Consider the following 20,530-nt stretch of genomic DNA (forward strand, 5'->3'; position numbering starts at 1 on the left):
TCAAAGTGACATAAGTTTTGTCTCTCCGATGCCTACAGATCGGGAGATATTTGCTTTTTCAAAAATTGACTTTCGAATAATCTCGAAAAATTAAAATGTCTCTATCGTCCAAACCCTTGGACATACATTGACGTGACTCTGACAGCAAGTTGACATATACGTTCCCTCAAAGTGACATAAGTTTTGTCTCTCTTTTCCTACAGATCGGGAGATATTTGTCTTTTAAAAATTGACTTTCGAATAATCTCGAAAAATTTAAATGTCTCTATCGTCCAAACCCTTTCACATACATTTACGAGATTCTGACATGAAGTTGACATATACGTTCCCTCAAAGTGACATAAGTTTTGTCTCTCAGATTCCTACAGATCGGAAGATATTTGCCTCTTCAAAAATTGACTTTCGAATAATCTCGAAAAATTAAAATGTGTCTATCCTCCAAACCCTTGGACATACATTGACGAGATTCTGACATGAAGTTGACATGTACGTTCCCTCAAAGTGACATAAGTTTTGTCTCTCAGATTCCTACAGATCGGGAGATATTTGCCTTTTAAGAATTGACTTTCGAATAATCTCGAAAAATTAAAGTGTCTCTATCGTACGGTTTGTCTCTCAGATTCCTACAGATCGGGAGATATATGCCTTTTAAAAATTGACTTTCAAATAATCTCTAAAAATTTGAATTTCTCTATCTACAATAACTGGATGTGAGTGAGTGAGTGTGTGTGTCTGTCTGTTCATAAGAGGCACCAGTACAAGAAGTAGGACACTGTCTTCTGACTTCATATCACAAAGAATATTAACTGGATGAATATTCGGAATATGTACCAAGTTGGAAGAGGAATACTTTTTCTGCCAAGCAACGGTAATGCTCTGACAGAGGCTGACTGCATGTTGGATGTTTGTTCTTACGTGTCTAATCCCCTGTATGTCTATGAACGGCATTCCCCCCCGCCCCCATTTCAGATTAAATATTTGAATAAGCAGGAGGCACCCATTAGATAAAATAAGTTGGCATGAGATTGTTCCATTTCAGACGACTTTGCCTCCAATTACTGTGAAAGTGGCCCCTTGAGATTCTAGATTTCTTGTGTATCTTACACCTTTCCTGGTATATTGCAGGAGTGGTGCACCAACACTAGACAGACTGACATCCGAGAGAAGACCGCTTGTGTCCCCGATGGTTGGCCGTCCTGTTGCTGAGTGCGTACATGGAGAAGAGGACTGAATGCAGCGTGTAAATTTTGTGTGCCTCTGGAGAGGTGGTGGAGTTTTCTGTTATTTAACCCATTGACAGGGGCTTGCTCTGTTGTGGTAATTGTGCTGCAAGTGTGATAGCAACTTAGATATGAATCATGTGAACGTGTAAGGTGTGGATGTCTAGTTATGTGTGTGGGGTGTTCTACGGAGTGTAGTAAAATAGTAGAAATGTCGGCCGCAATCACATTGCGTTGATAAGAGTCTGCTTCATAGTGTGGTGGCCAACACATCTCGGAATGAGAGAGAGTTTGTCCTGTGTGACAGGCTGTAAGTTGCAGGTGCTCTTGGCTTTGGCCGCAGCTTGTCACCAAAGATGTGATTCCTCTTCCTGGAAAGAATGTGTTATTTCGTTTTATCTGCTTCATCCCAGTTCACATTCTCAGTTCAAGCTAATGCCACAGGAAGATCTTCAAAACGTCAGTCATTGTGAATCTGTTCGGAAGCAGATGGGGGGGGGGGGGCTCTGCAGTTTCACTCGTTTAGGAAGTGCGGTGATGAAGATCTCTGGCATAGCTATACCGGACAGTCTTGATAATAGTGGGTGTCCGTTCTCTGACCCAGGAGGGCTTTAAAAGTGTGCTGACCACCACGCATTACTTAGTTTGTATTTTCTTCATGTAAATCTGTAAAGAGATGTCAAAGCGGGAGGTAACGGGAATACTTAGTGATCATCACCGAGAGGGAGTTTCCAAACAGTCGTTAACGGGAGATGCGCAATAGCAGTTGTCCTATGATCGAAAAGTGTGACTTGCCAGTGATGAGATTGCTTTTTGAAAGTCAGGTAAGTGCAATGAGTTTTATGGATTGTGTGTGTTTTTCTGCAAGTGGTTTTCAGCGAATATTGCCGGCATTAATTTTGTTGGTAGTGTATTAAGTGTTGATTGCTGCATGTGCCAAAATGAAGTCTGACGAAGGGAAGTTGGTGTTGTTGAAGTACGGTCACCAGTGGGCTGGGTCGTTGGGTGTGTTATAGATGCTCGTGAAGTACAACCTGGTGGCAGAGGGGCTGTGTAGTGGCGACATATGCAATAATCGTTTATAGTGCTTCGTTCATTGAGCTGTAGTTTACGAAATCCCACCTGTTTTCATAAATGATGGAAGATATTTAGATTATGGAAATGTTTATTAGTTGGTGTCTTATAGGTGATGTTGGTCGTACTTTTCAAATGACTCAGCTCGCGAGACGTTTTCGCCCTTCTTCAAAATTACTTGTGAGAAATTATCGCGCAGGGAGAATGTCGGTGCTGAATTTGCGTGATGTCTTGAGTGCCAACATGAAATGTGACGAGGATAAGTTCGTGTTGGAAAGGACGTGGACGATTTCACTGGGTGATTTATAGGTAGACGTGCAGGTATTCAAGAGTTGTGTCTGGTATCAATCTGAGCAGTAACATAACGGCGACCGACAGGTTATGTGACAAATGTGCCCTAGGATGTAGGCGATGTAGATGCAAATTGTGGGCTACTTGTTTCATAGTGCTAAGTTGATTGAGCTGTAGTTTATTGGGTGTGGTTGGATCCATAAATTACTTTATGATTTTTGAGGTTATGGAAGTGATTGGTAGTTGGTTTCTTATAGGCGAAGTTGGTAGCTCGTTTCGCCTTAATTTTTTTCTTTACTTCCTGTCCTTTTAAAGGAGAAGATGTGTCACTAATGGTATTCACGGAAGAAAGTTTGAGGTCTTCATAATTTCACAGTGTTTGGAGTGGTACTTCAGTCAGCATTTGGTTCGGCAGTGCCGTGTAGTGTTCGCGGACGGGCATGTACCTCAGGTGTATTGTCGGTAGATGACAGCACAGTTCGTCAGGATGCGCACATATTGGTTATTGAATATCCCACATGCACCGCCGGTGGCGGGATGTGTTCTCGCTGTTTTTCAGACGTTGCCGTCCCTGCGTGCGAGAAAATGGCGCAGCTCCTCTGCTGTTATTGTTTACTTCGGACGGCGTGATGGTAGGATGCATGGCCAGTCGAGTGCAGCTTTACTCTCTTATATATCCAATGCTTGCAAGTTTATTTGAACTGATGTTTGTCATCTTTCTCCTGTGTGAAGTACGTAAAGTGGGAAATATTTTGATTGCACGAAAGGCCGGATTAGTTGCCAGTAGGTTATTAATGTGGTGTAGAGTGCCTTCGTAGTAAGAATTAATACTGGTCTCTCAATGCGGATGTTTATTTCTGTACATGGTTTTGTTTCAGGTGGGCGTGAATGCAAGCATATGGGATACTTCAGCCGTTATGCAGTTTCGAATCCATCATTACTACGGAGGTAGCAAGACTTTGCTCCGGTAGCTGACGTGACCACTGTGCATGATGGACACAATTCATCAGTCGATGCGGTTGGGATGACCCACAGACTCGTGGTGGCAGCCTCTGTTTTTGTGACTTGCATGTGGAAATTCAGTAGCTGTTGATTTAAATTTGTGCAAGAGCTTATCGCAGTGAAGAAGCTAGAAGTAAGCAGCTAGGGTTACAGGTTGTAATGTTGGTTATGTGGCCACCACACCACAGTTGCCCACTTTTGATTCCTAGTGACCAAGTATGGGGTGTTCGTAGCATGCCTCACAATGCCACAAGGAAGACCTCAGGCCCTCGTGCGATTATATACCTTGCTTTCCGAGGAGGTGTACTGTTATAGATTTAGTGGGAGTGCCTAGTCTGTCTCAAAGAGGAGTTTGAGATCAGGGGATGTGCTGAGTAGTGCTGTAGTGTGTGTTTACTGGCATCAACGAAGACATGGAGGACCAATTTGTCTGAATATCAGTGTTTCAGAAGATCAGTTGTGTGCGTGATGGGGAAGCAGCTTTTTTGGAGTTGGAGATGTGAAGAACGAGACAGAACGAAGCACCTGGAGTGTTTGTTACTTGGATAAGGAATTGCATTATTGAGGTATGTTAGAGATTAGAGTTTGTTTGCATTCCATAGATCCTTCTTAGGAGTAATCCAAAGGATGCAGTACAAGTCATTTCATACAATAAACATAAACTTCAGGACTTCATTCAATATACGTAAACCTCGGTACTTTTGACACAATTACAAGAACGTGTTTCACATATGAATGTACATAACCTTCAGATTTTGCAATTCAAGTATGAAAGCTAATTTCAGTGCAGGCTTGAATACATTTATATCACAATATAGAGTTTTAATTGTTGGTTGGTGATTATTAAATAACTTGACACGTGTAAAGTACACTCCTCTTTGACATTTAGCAGGGTTTACATCTTGTAATTAAATTATGTACATCTGTATTTCTTTTAAAATTATCCAACTTTTCCACCACAAATGATAGCAAGCAGAGTATAAATTCCCTTGCAAGTGGAAGTAAATTAAATTTACGAAATAATTCTCTACAAGGTAAGCTGCTTTTGACACCTGCCATCGTTGTGATTATTTTCTTTTGCATGTAAAAAGCCTTATTACTGTCTGTTGAATTCCCCCAAAATATTAATCCATAAGACACCACAGAGTGGAAATAAGCAAAGTAAACTAGCTTTATAGCATCTATTGTCATGGGTGGTATGACTGTTCTGATGGCAAGGCACGCAGAGCTTAATTAGGGAATAATATACTCAGTGTGCTTCTTCCAATCTGAGGTTTTGTCAACTTGTAAGCCAAGGAAATTGTTTGTTTCAACTTCCGCGATTAATTTCTCATCACCGTAACCTCTCCTTTTGCCTCTGTACGTAGGTACATGCACATTCACAACATTCCCTAGGGTGGAATGCTCTCCTCAGGAGCTTACAGAGTTGTTCACGCCGACATTGTTGGTGCCCCGGCATATTCCTGCAGGCAGTCCACATCCCTTCTGTACTCACGTTTTCGGGCGTATGCATTGTGCAGTGTTGATGGTTGTCGTTCCGTGCGCCGTGATGTCCGCTCGCTTGCTCTGTGTTGGGGTACTGAAGTATGTATTTTCATTAATGTTCTAGGACACCGGCCATGCCGTCATCATGAAGTTACCTGCTTCAGTTCCCTCTGGGTGTTCTGTTTGACAAGGCTGGGGTGAAGAACCAGAACGATATTGGCCGCAGTTAGATGACCTGTTACTGGCGAGTAAAACCTCTGTGTTGTGCCCCTGACACGAGATAGGGCGTTGGACCAACATTTCTCAAAGAGAGAGCATATTAATTGGCTCACAAAGTGCAGCGTATGTATAGAGCTACAATAACTGGATGTGAGTGAGTGAGTGTGTGTGTCTGTCTGTTCATAAGAGGCACCAGTACAAGAAGTAGGACACTGTCTTCTGACTTCATATCACAAAGAATATTAACTGGATGAATATTCGGAATATGTACCAAGTTGGAAGAGGAATACTTTTTCTGCCAAGCAACGGTAATGCTCTGACAGAGGCTGACTGCATGTTGGATGTTTGTTCTTACGTGTCTAATCCCCTGTATGTCTATGAACGGCATTCCCCCCCGCCCCCATTTCAGATTAAATATTTGAATAAGCAGGAGGCACCCATTAGATAAAATAAGTTGGCATGAGATTGTTCCATTTCAGACGACTTTGCCTCCAATGTCTGTGAAAGTGGCCCCTTGAGATTCTAGATTTCTTGTGTATCTTACACCTTTCCTGGTATATTGCAGGAGGAGTGCACCAACACTAGACAGACTGACATCCGAGAGAAGACCGCTTGTGTCCCCGATGGTTGGCCGTCCTGTTGCTGAGTGCGTACATGGAGAAGAGGACTGAATGCAGCGTGTAAATTTTGTGTGCCTCTGGAGAGGTGGTGGAGTCTTCTGTTATTTAACCCATTGACAGGGGCTTGCTCTGTTGTGGTAATTGTGTTGCAAGTGTGATAGCAACTTAGATATGAATCATGTGAACGTGTAAGGTGTGGATGTCTAGTTATGTGTGTGGGGTGTTCTACGGAGTGTAGTAAAATAGTAGAAATGTCGGCCGCAATCACATTGCGTTGATAAGAGTCTGCTTCATAGTGTGGTGGCCAACACATCTCGGAATGAGAGAGAGTTTGTCCTGTGTGACAGGCTGTAAGTTGCAGGTGCTCTTGGCTTTGGCCGCAGCTTGTCACCAAAGATGTGATTCCTCTTCCTGGAAAGAATGTGTTATTTCGTTTTATCTGCTTCATCCCAGTTCACATTCTCAGTTCAAGCTAATGCCACAGGAAGATCTTCAAAACGTCAGTCATTGTGAATCTGTTCGGAAGCAGATGGGGGGGGGCTCTGCAGTTTCACTCGTTTAGGAAGTGCGGTGATGAAGATCTCTGGCATAGCTATACCGGACAGTCTTGATAATAGTGGGTGTCCGTTCTCTGACCCAGGAGGGCTTTAAAAGTGTGCTGACCACCACGCATTACTTAGTTTGTATTTTCTTCATGTAAATCTGTAAAGAGATGTCAAAGCGGGAGGTAACGGGAATACTTAGTGATCATCACCGAGAGGGAGTTTCCAAACAGTCGTTAACGGGAGATGCGCAATAGCAGTTGTCCTATGATCGAAAAGTGTGACTTGCCAGTGATGAGATTGCTTTTTGAAAGTCAGGTAAGTGCAATGAGTTTTATGGATTGTGTGTGTTTTTCTGCAAGTGGTTTTCAGCGAATATTGCCGGCATTAATTTTGTTGGTAGTGTATTAAGTGTTGATTGCTGCATGTGCCAAAATGAAGTCTGACGAAGGGAAGTTGGTGTTGTTGAAGTACGGTCACCAGTGGGCTGGGTCGTTGGGTGTGTTATAGATGCTCGTGAAGTACAACCTGGTGGCAGAGGGGCTGTGTAGTGGCGACATATGCAATAATCGTTTATAGTGCTTCGTTCATTGAGCTGTAGTTTACGAAATCCCACCTGTTTTCATAAATGATGGAAGATATTTAGGTTATGGGAATGTTTATTAGTTGGTGTCTTATAGGTGATGTTGGTCGTACTTTTCAAATGACTCAGCTCGCGAGACGTTTTCGCCCTTCTGCAAAATTACTTGTGAGAAATTATCGCGCAGGGAGAATGTCGGTGCTGAATTTGCGTGATGTCTTGAGTGCCAACATGAAATGTGACGAGGATAAGTTCGTGTTGGAAAGGACGTGGACGATTTCACTGGGTGATTTATAGGTAGACGTGCAGGTATTCAAGAGTTGTGTCTGGTATCAATCTGAGCAGTAACATAACGGCGACCGACAGGTTATGTGACAAATGTGCCCTAGGATGTAGGCGATGTAGATGCAAATTGTGGGCTACTTGTTTCATAGTGCTAAGTTGATTGAGCTGTAGTTTATTGGGTGTGGTTGGATCCATAAATTACTTTATGATTTTTGAGGTTATGGAAGTGATTGGTAGTTGGTTTCTTATAGGCGAAGTTGGTAGCTCGTTTCGCCTTAATTTTTTTCTTTACTTCCTGTCCTTTTAAAGGAGAAGATGTGTCACTAATGGTATTCACGGAATAAAGTTTGAGGTCTTCATAATTTTACAGTGTTTGGAGTGGTATTTCAGTCAGCATTTGGTTCGGCAGTGCCGTGTAGTGTTCGCGGACGGGCATGTACCTCAGGTGTATTGTCGGTAGATGACAGCACAGTTCGTCAGGATGCGCACATATTGGTTATTGAATATCCCACATGCACCGCCGGTGGCGGGATGTGTTCTCGCTGTTTTTCAGACGTTGCCGTCCCTGCGTGCGAGAAAATGGCGCAGCTCCTCTGCTGTTATTGTTTACTTCGGACGGCGTGATGGTAGGATGCATGGCCAGTCGAGTGCAGCTTTACTCTCTTATATATCCAATGCTTGCAAGTTTATTTGAACTGATGTTTGTCATCTTTCTCCTGTGTGAAGTACGTAAAGTGGGAAATATTTTGATTGCACGAAAGGCCGGATTAGTTGCCAGTAGGTTATTAATGTGGTGTAGAGTGCCTTCGTAGTAAGAATTAATACTGGTCTCTCAATGCGGATGTTTATTTCTGTACATGGTTTTGTTTCAGGTGGGCGTGAATGCAAGCATATGGGATACTTCAGCCGTTATGCAGTTTCGAATCCATCATTACTACGGAGGTAGCAAGACTTTGCTCCGGTAGCTGACGTGACCACTGTGCATGATGGACACAATTCATCAGTCGATGCGGTTGGGATGACCCACAGACTCGTGGTGGCAGCCTCTGTTTTTGTGACTTGCATGTGGAAATTCAGTAGCTGTTGATTTAAATTTGTGCAAGAGCTTATCGCAGTGAAGAAGCTAGAAGTAAGCAGCTAGGGTTACAGGTTGTAATGTTGGTTATGTGGCCACCACACCACAGTTGCCCACTTTTGATTCCTAGTGACCAAGTATGGGGTGTTCGTAGCATGCCTCACAATGCCACAAGGAAGACCTCAGGCCCTCGTGCGATTATATACCTTGCTTTCCGAGGAGGTGTACTGTTATAGATTTAGTGGGAGTGCCTAGTCTGTCTCAAAGAGGAGTTTGAGATCAGGGGATGTGCTGAGTAGTGCTGTAGTGTGTGTTTACTGGCATCAACGAAGACATGGAGGACCAATTTGTCTGAATATCAGTGTTTCAGAAGATCAGTTGTGTGCGTGATGGGGAAGCAGCTTTTTTGGAGTTGGAGATGTGAAGAACGAGACAGAACGAAGCACCTGGAGTGTTTGTTACTTGGATAAGGAATTGCATTATTGAGGTATGTTAGAGATTAGAGTTTGTTTGCATTCCATAGATCCTTCTTAGGAGTAATCCAAAGGATGCAGTACAAGTCATTTCATACAATAAACATAAACTTCAGGACTTCATTCAATATACGTAAACCTCGGTACTTTTGACACAATTACAAGAACGTGTTTCACATATGAATGTACATAACCTTCAGATTTTGCAATTCAAGTATGAAAGCTAATTTCAGTGCAGGCTTGAATACATTTATATCACAATATAGAGTTTTAATTGTTGGTTGGTGATTATTAAATAACTTGACACGTGTAAAGTACACTCCTCTTTGACATTTAGCAGGGTTTACATCTTGTAATTAAATTATGTACATCTGTATTTCTTTTAAAATTATCCAACTTTTCCACCACAAATGATAGCAAGCAGAGTATAAATTCCCTTGCAAGTGGAAGTAAATTAAATTTACGAAATAATTCTCTACAAGGTAAGCTGCTTTTGACACCTGCCATCGTTGTGATTATTTTCTTTTGCATGTAAAAAGCCTTATTACTGTCTGTTGAATTCCCCCAAAATATTAATCCATAAGACACCACAGAGTGGAAATAAGCAAAGTAAACTAGCTTTATAGCATCTATTGTCATGGGTGGTATGACTGTTCTGATGGCAAGGCACGCAGAGCTTAATTAGGGAATAATATACTCAGTGTGCTTCTTCCAATCTGAGGTTTTGTCAACTTGTAAGCCAAGGAAATTGTTTGTTTCAACTTCCGCGATTAATTTCTCATCACCGTAACCTCTCCTTTTGCCTCTGTACGTAGGTACATGCACATTCACAACATTCCCTAGGGTGGAATGCTCTCCTCAGGAGCTTACAGAGTTGTTCACGCCGACATTGTTGGTGCCCCGGCATATTCCTGCAGGCAGTCCACATCCCTTCTGTACTCACGTTTTCGGGCGTATGCATTGTGCAGTGTTGATGGTTGTCGTTCCGTGCGCCGTGATGTCCGCTCGCTTGCTCTGTGTTGGGGTACTGAAGTATGTATTTTCATTAATGTTCTAGGACACCGGCCATGCCGTCATCATGAAGTTACCTGCTTCAGTTCCCTCTGGGTGTTCTGTTTGACAAGGCTGGGGTGAAGAACCAGAACGATATTGGCCGCAGTTAGATGACCTGTTACTGGCGAGTAAAACCTCTGTGTTGTGCCCCTGACACGAGATAGGGCGTTGGACCAACATTTCTCAAAGAGAGAGCATATTAATTGGCTCACAAAGTGCAGCGTATGTATAGAGCTACAATAACTGGATGTGAGTGAGTGAGTGTGTGTGTCTGTCTGTTCATAAGAGGCACCAGTACAAGAAGTAGGACACTGTCTTCTGACTTCATATCACAAAGAATATTAACTGGATGAATATTCGGAATATGTACCAAGTTGGAAGAGGAATACTTTTTCTGCCAAGCAACGGTAATGCTCTGACAGAGGCTGACTGCATGTTGGATGTTTGTTCTTACGTGTCTAATCCCCTGTATGTCTATGAACGGCATTCCCCCCCGCCCCCATTTCAGATTAAATATTTGAATAAGCAGGAGGCACCCATTAGATAAAATAAGTTGGCATGAGATTGTTCCATTTCAGACGACTTTGCCTCCAATGTCTGTGAAAGTGGCCCCTTGAGATTCTAGATTTCTTGTGTATCTTACACCTTTCCTGGTATATTGCAGGAGGAGTGCACCAACACTAGACAGACTGACATCCGAGAGAAGACCGCTTGTGTCCCCGATGGTTGGCCGTCCTGTTGCTGAGTGCGTACATGGAGAAGAGGACTGAATGCAGCGTGTAAATTTTGTGTGCCTCTGGAGAGGTGGTGGAGTCTTCTGTTATTTAACCCATTGACAGGGGCTTGCTCTGTTGTGGTAATTGTGTTGCAAGTGTGATAGCAACTTAGATATGAATCATGTGAACGTGTAAGGTGTGGATGTCTAGTTATGTGTGTGGGGTGTTCTACGGAGTGTAGTAAAATAGTAGAAATGTCGGCCGCAATCACATTGCGTTGATAAGAGTCTGCTTCATAGTGTGGTGGCCAACACATCTCGGAATGAGAGAGAGTTTGTCCTGTGTGACAGGCTGTAAGTTGCAGGTGCTCTTGGCTTTGGCCGCAGCTTGTCACCAAAGATGTGATTCCTCTTCCTGGAAAGAATGTGTTATTTCGTTTTATCTGCTTCATCCCAGTTCACATTCTCAGTTCAAGCTAATGCCACAGGAAGATCTTCAAAACGTCAGTCATTGTGAATCTGTTCGGAAGCAGATGGGGGGGGGCTCTGCAGTTTCACTCGTTTAGGAAGTGCGGTGATGAAGATCTCTGGCATAGCTATACCGGACAGTCTTGATAATAGTGGGTGTCCGTTCTCTGACCCAGGAGGGCTTTAAAAGTGTGCTGACCACCACGCATTACTTAGTTTGTATTTTCTTCATGTAAATCTGTAAAGAGATGTCAAAGCGGGAGGTAACGGGAATACTTAGTGATCATCACCGAGAGGGAGTTTCCAAACAGTCGTTAACGGGAGATGCGCAATAGCAGTTGTCCTATGATCGAAAAGTGTGACTTGCCAGTGATGAGATTGTTTTTGAAAGTCAGGTAAGTGCAATGAGTTTTATGGATTGTGTTTGTTTTTCTGCAAGTGGTTTTCAGCGAATATTGCCGGCATTAATTTTGTTGGTAGTGTATTAAGTGTTGATTGCTGCATGTGCCAAAATGAAGTCTGACGAAGGGAAGTTGGTGTTGTTGAAGTACGGTCACCAGTGGGCTGGGTCGTTGGGTGTGTTATAGATGCTCGTGAAGTACAACCTGGTGGCAGAGGGGCTGTGTAGTGGCGACATATGCAATAATCGTTTATAGTGCTTCGTTCATTGAGCTGTAGTTTACGAAATCCCACCTGTTTTCATAAATGATGGAAGATATTTAGGTTATGGGAATGTTTATTAGTTGGTGTCTTATAGGTGATGTTGGTCGTACTTTTCAAATGACTCAGCTCGCGAGACGTTTTCGCCCTTCTGCAAAATTACTTGTGAGAAATTATCGCGCAGGGAGAATGTCGGTGCTGAATTTGCGTGATGTCTTGAGTGCCAACATGAAATGTGACGAGGATAAGTTCGTGTTGGAAAGGACGTGGACGATTTCACTGGGTGATTTATAGGTAGACGTGCAGGTATTCAAGAGTTGTGTCTGGTATCAATCTGAGCAGTAACATAACGGCGACCGACAGGTTATGTGACAAATGTGCCCTAGGATGTAGGCGATGTAGATGCAAATTGTGGGCTACTTGTTTCATAGTGCTAAGTTGATTGAGCTGTAGTTTATTGGGTGTGGTTGGATCCATAAATTACTTTATGATTTTTGAGGTTATGGAAGTGATTGGTAGTTGGTTTCTTATAGGCGAAGTTGGTAGCTCGTTTCGCCTTAATTTTTTTCTTTACTTCCTGTCCTTTTAAAGGAGAAGATGTGTCACTAATGGTATTCACGGAATAAAGTTTGAGGTCTTCATAATTTTACAGTGTTTGGAGTGGTATTTCAGTCAGCATTTGGTTCGGCAGTGCCGTGTAGTGTTCGCGGACGGGCATGTACCTCAGGTGTATTGTCGGTAGATGACAGCACAGTTCGTCAGGATGCGCACATATTGGTTATTGAATATCCCACATGCACCGCCGGTGGCGGGATGTGTTCTCGCTGTTTTTCAGACGTTGCCGTCCCTGCGTGCGAGAAAATGGCGCAGCTCCTCTGCTGTTATTGTTTACTTCGGACGGCGTGATGGTAGGATGCATGGCCAGTCGAGTGCAGCTTTACTCTCTTATATATCCAATGCTTGCAAGTTTATTTGAACTGATGTTTGTCATCTTTCTCCTGTGTGAAGTACGTAAAGTGGGAAATATTTTGATTGCACGAAAGGCCGGATTAGTTGCCAGTAGGTTATTAATGTGGTGTAGAGTGCCTTCGTAGTAAGAATTAATACTGGTCTCTCAATGCGGATGTTTATTTCTGTACATGGTTTTGTTTCAGGTGGGCGTGAATGCAAGCATATGGGATACTTCAGCCGTTATGCAGTTTCGAATCCATCATTACTACGGAGGTAGCAAGACTTTGCTCCGGTAGCTGACGTGACCACTGTGCATGATGGACACAATTCATCAGTCGATGCGGTTGGGATGACCCACAGACTCGTGGTGGCAGCCTCTGTTTTTGTGACTTGCATGTGGAAATTCAGTAGCTGTTGATTTAAATTTGTGCAAGAGCTTATCGCAGTGAAGAAGCTAGAAGTAAGCAGCTAGGGTTACAGGTTGTAATGTTGGTTATGTGGCCACCACACCACAGTTGCCCACTTTTGATTCCTAGTGACCAAGTATGGGGTGTTAGTAGCATGCCTCACAATGCCACAAGGAAGACCTCAGGCCCTCGTGCGATTATATACCTTGCTTTCCGAGGAGGTGTACTGTTATAGATTTAGTGGGAGTGCCTAGTCTGTCTCAAAGAGGAGTTTGAGATCAGGGGATGTGCTGAGTAGTGCTGTAGTGTGTGTTTACTGGCATCAACGAAGACATGGAGGACCAATTTGTCTGAATATCAGTGTTTCAGAAGATCAGTTGTGTGCGTGATGGGGAAGCAGCTTTTTTGGAGTTGGAGATGTGAAGAACGAGACAGAACGAAGCACCTGGAGTGTTTGTTACTTGGATAAGGAATTGCATTATTGAGGTATGTTAGAGATTAGAGTTTGTTTGCATTCCATAGATCCTTCTTAGGAGTAATCCAAAGGATGCAGTACAAGTCATTTCATACAATAAACATAAACTTCAGGACTTCATTCAATATACGTAAACCTCGGTACTTTTGACACAATTACAAGAACGTGTTTCACATATGAATGTACATAACCTTCAGATTTTGCAATTCAAGTATGAAAGCTAATTTCAGTGCAGGCTTGAATACATTTATATCACAATATAGAGTTTTAATTGTTGGTTGGTGATTATTAAATAACTTGACACGTGTAAAGTACACTCCTCTTTGACATTTAGCAGGGTTTACATCTTGTAATTAAATTATGTACATCTGTATTTCTTTTAAAATTATCCAACTTTTCCACCACAAATGATAGCAAGCAGAGTATAAATTCCCTTGCAAGGTGAAGTATATTAAATTTACGAAATAATTCTCTACAAGGTAAGCTGCTTTTGACACCTGCCATCGTTGTGATTATTTTCTTTTGCATGTAAAAAGCCTTATTACTGTCTGTTGAATTCCCCCAAAATATTAATCCATAAGACACCACAGAGTGGAAATAAGCAAAGTAAACTAGCTTTATAGCATCTATTGTCATGGGTGGTATGACTGTTCTGATGGCAAGGCACGCAGAGCTTAATTAGGGAATAATATACTCAGTGTGCTTCTTCCAATCTGAGGTGTTGTCAACTTGTTAGCCAAGGAAATTGTTTGTTTCAACTTCCGCGATTAATTTCTCATCACCGTAACCTCTCCTTTTGCCTCTGTACGTAGGTACATGCACATTCACAACATTCCCTAGGGTGGAATGCTCTCCTCGGGAGCTTACAGAGTTGTTCACGCCGACATTGTTGGTGCCCCGGCATATTCCTGCAGGCAGTCCACATCCCTTCTGTACTCACGTTTTCGGGCGTATGCATTGTGCAGTGTTGATGGTTGTCGTTCCGTGCGCCGTGATGTCCGCTCGCTTGCTCTGTGTTGGGGTACTGAAGTATGTATTTTCATTAATGTTCTAGGACACCGGCCATGCCGTCATCATGAAGTTACCTGCTTCAGTTCCCTCTGGGTGTTCTGTTTGACAAGGCTGGGGTGAAGAACCAGAACGATATTGGCCGCAGTTAGATGACCTGTTACTGGCGAGTAAAACCTCTGTGTTGTGCCCCTGACACGAGATAGGGCGTTGGACCAACATTTCTCAAAGAGAGAGCATATTAATTGGCTCACAAAGTGCAGCGTATGTATAGAGCTACAATAACTGGATGTGAGTGAGTGAGTGTGTGTGTCTGTCTGTTCATAAGAGGCACCAGTACAAGAAGTAGGACACTGTCTTCTGACTTCATATCACAAAGAATATTAACTGGATGAATATTCGGAATATGTACCAAGTTGGAAGAGGAATACTTTTTCTGCCAAGCAACGGTAATGCTCTGACAGAGGCTGACTGCATGTTGGATGTTTGTTCTTACGTGTCTAATCCCCTGTATGTCTATGAACGGCATTCCCCCCCGCCCCCATTTCAGATTAAATATTTGAATAAGCAGGAGGCACCCATTAGATAAAATAAGTTGGCATGAGATTGTTCCATTTCAGACGACTTTGCCTCCAATGTCTGTGAAAGTGGCCCCTTGAGATTCTAGATTTCTTGTGTATCTTACACCTTTCCTGGTATATTGCAGGAGGAGTGCACCAACACTAGACAGACTGACATCCGAGAGAAGACCGCTTGTGTCCCCGATGGTTGGCCGTCCTGTTGCTGAGTGCGTACATGGAGAAGAGGACTGAATGCAGCGTGTAAATTTTGTGTGCCTCTGGAGAGGTGGTGGAGTTTTCTGTTATTTAACCCATTGACAGGGGCTTGCTCTGTTGTGGTAATTGTGTTGCAAGTGTGATAGCAACTTAGATATGAATCATGTGAACGTGTAAGGTGTGGATGTCTAGTTATGTGTGTGGGGTGTTCTACGGAGTGTAGTAAAATAGTAGAAATGTCGGCCGCAATCACATTGCGTTGATAAGAGTCTGCTTCATAGTGTGGTGGCCAACACATCTCGGAATGAGAGAGAGTTTGTCCTGTGTGACAGGCTGTAAGTTGCAGGTGCTCTTGGCTTTGGCCGCAGCTTGTCACCAAAGATGTGATTCCTCTTCCTGGAAAGAATGTGTTATTTCGTTTTATCTGCTTCATCCCAGTTCACATTCTCAGTTCAAGCTAATGCCACAGGAAGATCTTCAAAACGTCAGTCATTGTGAATCTGTTCGGAAGCAGATGGGGGGGGGCTCTGCAGTTTCACTCGTTTAGGAAGTGCGGTGATGAAGATCTCTGGCATAGCTATACCGGACAGTCTTGATAATAGTGGGTGTCCGTTCTCTGACCCAGGAGGGCTTTAAAAGTGTGCTGACCACCACGCATTACTTAGTTTGTATTTTCTTCATGTAAATCTGTAAAGAGATGTCAAAGCGGGAGGTAACGGGAATACTTAGTGATCATCACCGAGAGGGAGTTTCCAAACAGTCGTTAACGGGAGATGCGCAATAGCAGTTGTCCTATGATCGAAAAGTGTGACTTGCCAGTGATGAGATTGCTTTTTGAAAGTCAGGTAAGTGCAATGAGTTTTATGGATTGTGTGTGTTTTTCTGCAAGTGGTTTTCAGCGAATATTGCCGGCATTAATTTTGTTGGTAGTGTATTAAGTGTTGATTGCTGCATGTGCCAAAATGAAGTCTGACGAAGGGAAGTTGGTGTTGTTGAAGTACGGTCACCAGTGGGCTGGGTCGTTGGGTGTGTTATAGATGCTCGTGAAGTACAACCTGGTGGCAGAGGGGCTGTGTAGTGGCGACATATGCAATAATCGTTTATAGTGCTTCGTTCATTGAGCTGTAGTTTACGAAATCCCACCTGTTTTCATAAATGATGGAAGATATTTAGGTTATGGGAATGTTTATTAGTTGGTGTCTTATAGGTGATGTTGGTCGTACTTTTCAAATGACTCAGCTCGCGAGACGTTTTCGCCCTTCTGCAAAATTACTTGTGAGAAATTATCGCGCAAGGAGAATGTCGGTGCTGAATTTGCGTGATGTCTTGAGTGCCAACATGAAATGTGACGAGGATAAGTTCGTGTTGGAAAGGACGTGGACGATTTCACTGGGTGATTTATAGGTAGACGTGCAGGTATTCAAGAGTTGTGTCTGGTATCAATCTGAGCAGTAACATAACGGCGACCGACAGGTTATGTGACAAATGTGCCCTAGGATGTAGGCGATGTAGATGCAAATTGTGGGCTACTTGTTTCATAGTGCTAAGTTGATTGAGCTGTAGTTTATTGGGTGTGGTTGGATCCATAAATTACTTTATGATTTTTGAGGTTATGGAAGTGATTGGTAGTTGGTTTCTTATAGGCGAAGTTGGTAGCTCGTTTCGCCTTAATTTTTTTCTTTACTTCCTGTCCTTTTAAAGGAGAAGATGTGTCACTAATGGTATTCACGGAATAAAGTTTGAGGTCTTCATAATTTTACAGTGTTTGGAGTGGTATTTCAGTCAGCATTTGGTTCGGCAGTTCCGTGTAGTGTTCGCGGACGGGCATGTACCTCAGGTGTATTGTCGGTAGATGACAGCACAGTTCGTCAGGATGCGCACATATTGGTTATTGAATATCCCACATGCACCGCCGGTGGCGGGATGTGTTCTCGCTGTTTTTCAGACGTTGCCGTCCCTGCGTGCGAGAAAATGGCGCAGCTCCTCTGCTGTTGTTGTTTACTTCGGACGGCGTGATGGTAGGATGCATGGCCAGTCGAGTGCAGCTTTACTCTCTTATATATCCAATGCTTGCAAGTTTATTTGAACTGATGTTTGTCATCTTTCTCCTGTGTGAAGTACGTAAGGTGGGAAATATTTTGGTTGCACGAAAGGCCGGATTAGTTGCCAGTAGGTTATTAATGTGGTGTAGAGTGCCTTCGTAGTAAGAATTAATACTGGTCTCTCAATGCGGATGTTTATTTCTGTACATGGTTTTGTTTCAGGTGGGCGTGAATGCAAGCATATGGGATACTTCAGCCGTTATGCAGTTTCGAATCCATCATTACTACGGAGGTAGCAAGACTTTGCTCCGGTAGCTGACGTGACCACTGTGCATGATGGACACAATTCATCAGTCGATGCGGTTGGGATGACCCACAGACTCGTGGTGGCAGCCTCTGTTTTTGTGACTTGCATGTGGAAATTCAGTAGCTGTTGATTTAAATTTGTGCAAGAGCTTATCGCAGTGAAGAAGCTAGAAGTAAGCAGCTAGGGTTACAGGTTGTAATGTTGGTTATGTGGCCACCACACCACAGTTGCCCACTTTTGATTCCTAGTGACCAAGTATGGGGTGTTCGTAGCATGCCTCACAATGCCACAAGGAAGACCTCAGGCCCTCGTGCGATTATATACCTTGCTTTCCGAGGAGGTGTACTGTTATAGATTTAGTGGGAGTGCCTAGTCTGTCTCAAAGAGGAGTTTGAGATCAGGGGATGTGCTGAGTAGTGCTGTAGTGTGTGTTTACTGGCATCAACGAAGACATGGAGGACCAATTTGTCTGAATATCAGTGTTTCAGAAGATCAGTTGTGTGCGTGATGGGGAAGCAGCTTTTTTGGAGTTGGAGATGTGAAGAACGAGACAGAACGAAGCACCTGGAGTGTTTGTTACTTGGATAAGGAATTGCATTATTCAGGTATGTTAGAGAGTAGAGTTTGTTTGCATTCCATAGATCCTTCTTAGGAGTAATCCAAAGGATGCAGTACAAGTCATTTCATACAATAAACATAAACTTCAGGACTTCATTCAATATACGTAAACCTCGGTACTTTTGACACAATTACAAGAACGTGTTTCACATATGAATGTACATAACCTTCAGATTTTGCAATTCAAGTATGAAAGCTAATTTCAGTGCAGGCTTGAATACATTTATATCACAATATAGAGTTTTAATTGTTGGTTGGTGATTATTAAATAACTTGACACGTGTAAAGTACACTCCTCTTTGACATTTAGCAGGGTTTACATCTTGTAATTAAATTATGTACATCTGTATTTCTTTTAAAATTATCCAACTTTTCCACCACAAATGATAGCAAGCAGAGTATAAATTCCCTTGCAAGTGGAAGTATATTAAATTTACGAAATAATTCTCTACAAGGTAAGCTGCTTTTGACACCTGCCATCGTTGTGATTATTTTCTTTTGCATGTAAAAAGCCTTATTACTGTCTGTTGAATTCCCCCAAAATATTAATCCATAAGACACCACAGAGTGGAAATAAGCAAAGTAAACTAGCTTTATAGCATCTATTGTCATGGGTGGTATGACTGTTCTGATGGCAAGGCACGCAGAGCTTAATTAGGGAATAATATACTCAGTGTGCTTCTTCCAATCTGAGGTGTTGTCAACTTGTTAGCCAAGGAAATTGTTTGTTTCAACTTCCGCGATTAATTTCTCATCACCGTAACCTCTCCTTTTGCCTCTGTACGTAGGTACATGCACATTCACAACATTCCCTAGGGTGGAATGCTCTCCTCGGGAGCTTACAGAGTTGTTCACGCCGACATTGTTGGTGCCCCGGCATATTCCTGCAGGCAGTCCACATCCCTTCTGTACTCACGTTTTCGGGCGTATGCATTGTGCAGTGTTGATGGTTGTCGTTCCGTGCGCCGTGATGTCCGCTCGCTTGCTCTGTGTTGGGGTACTGAAGTATGTATTTTCATTAATGTTCTAGGACACCGGCCATGCCGTCATCATGAAGTTACCTGCTTCAGTTCCCTCTGGGTGTTCTGTTTGACAAGGCTGGGGTGAAGAACCAGAACGATATTGGCCGCAGTTAGATGACCTGTTACTGGCGAGTAAAACCTCTGTGTTGTGCCCCTGACACGAGATAGGGCGTTGGACCAACATTTCTCAAAGAGAGAGCATATTAATTGGCTCACAAAGTGCAGCGTATGTATAGAGCTACAATAACTGGATGTGAGTGAGTGAGTGTGTGTGTCTGTCTGTTCATAAGAGGCACCAGTACAAGAAGTAGGACACTGTCTTCTGACTTCATATCACAAAGAATATTAACTGGATGAATATTCGGAATATGTACCAAGTTGGAAGAGGAATACTTTTTCTGCCAAGCAACGGTAATGCTCTGACAGAGGCTGACTGCATGTTGGATGTTTGTTCTTACGTGTCTAATCCCCTGTATGTCTATGAACGGCATTCCCCCCCGCCCCCATTTCAGATTAAATATTTGAATAAGCAGGAGGCACCCATTAGATAAAATAAGTTGGCATGAGATTGTTCCATTTCAGACGACTTTGCCTCCAATGTCTGTGAAAGTGGCCCCTTGAGATTCTAGATTTCTTGTGTATCTTACACCTTTCCTGGTATATTGCAGGAGGAGTGCACCAACACTAGACAGACTGACATCCGAGAGAAGACCGCTTGTGTCCCCGATGGTTGGCCGTCCTGTTGCTGAGTGCGTACATGGAGAAGAGGACTGAATGCAGCGTGTAAATTTTGTGTGCCTCTGGAGAGGTGGTGGAGTTTTCTGTTATTTAACCCATTGACAGGGGCTTGCTCTGTTGTGGTAATTGTGTTGCAAGTGTGATAGCAACTTAGATATGAATCATGTGAACGTGTAAGGTGTGGATGTCTAGTTATGTGTGTGGGGTGTTCTACGGAGTGTAGTAAAATAGTAGAAATGTCGGCCGCAATCACATTGCGTTGATAAGAGTCTGCTTCATAGTGTGGTGGCCAACACATCTCGGAATGAGAGAGAGTTTGTCCTGTGTGACAGGCTGTAAGTTGCAGGTGCTCTTGGCTTTGGCCGCAGCTTGTCACCAAAGATGTGATTCCTCTTCCTGGAAAGAATGTGTTATTTCGTTTTAT

General features: G+C 43.1%; 2 long non-coding RNA genes across 3 annotated transcripts; both read left to right on the plus strand.

Moving 5' to 3' along the window:
* Positions 1-713: 713 nt before the first annotated feature.
* LOC147874562 (uncharacterized) lies at positions 714-5,553 on the plus strand. Of its 2 annotated transcripts, XR_015534235.1 has the most exons (4): positions 714-868; positions 1,126-3,316; positions 3,464-4,153; positions 5,197-5,553. It is a non-coding gene; the product is annotated as an uncharacterized LOC147874562 (long non-coding RNA). The 2 variants fall into 2 exon arrangements; XR_015534234.1 differs by lacking the exon at positions 5,197-5,553 and having other exon boundaries at positions 715-868; positions 1,126-2,044; positions 3,464-3,840.
* A 5,961-nt stretch (positions 5,554-11,514) lies between these two features.
* On the plus strand, positions 11,515-15,036 carry LOC147874563 (uncharacterized). Its single transcript, XR_015534236.1, has 3 exons — positions 11,515-12,769; positions 12,917-13,606; positions 14,650-15,036. It is a non-coding gene; the product is annotated as an uncharacterized LOC147874563 (long non-coding RNA).
* The last annotated feature ends 5,494 nt before the right edge of the window (positions 15,037-20,530 follow it).

The sequence above is a fragment of the Zootermopsis nevadensis genome, unplaced genomic scaffold (assembly GCF_977971745.1).
Source record: "Zootermopsis nevadensis isolate Lab colony 2312 unplaced genomic scaffold, Znev_1.0 Znev_ptg000008l, whole genome shotgun sequence".
Lineage (NCBI taxonomy): Eukaryota > Metazoa > Arthropoda > Insecta > Blattodea > Termopsidae > Zootermopsis > Zootermopsis nevadensis.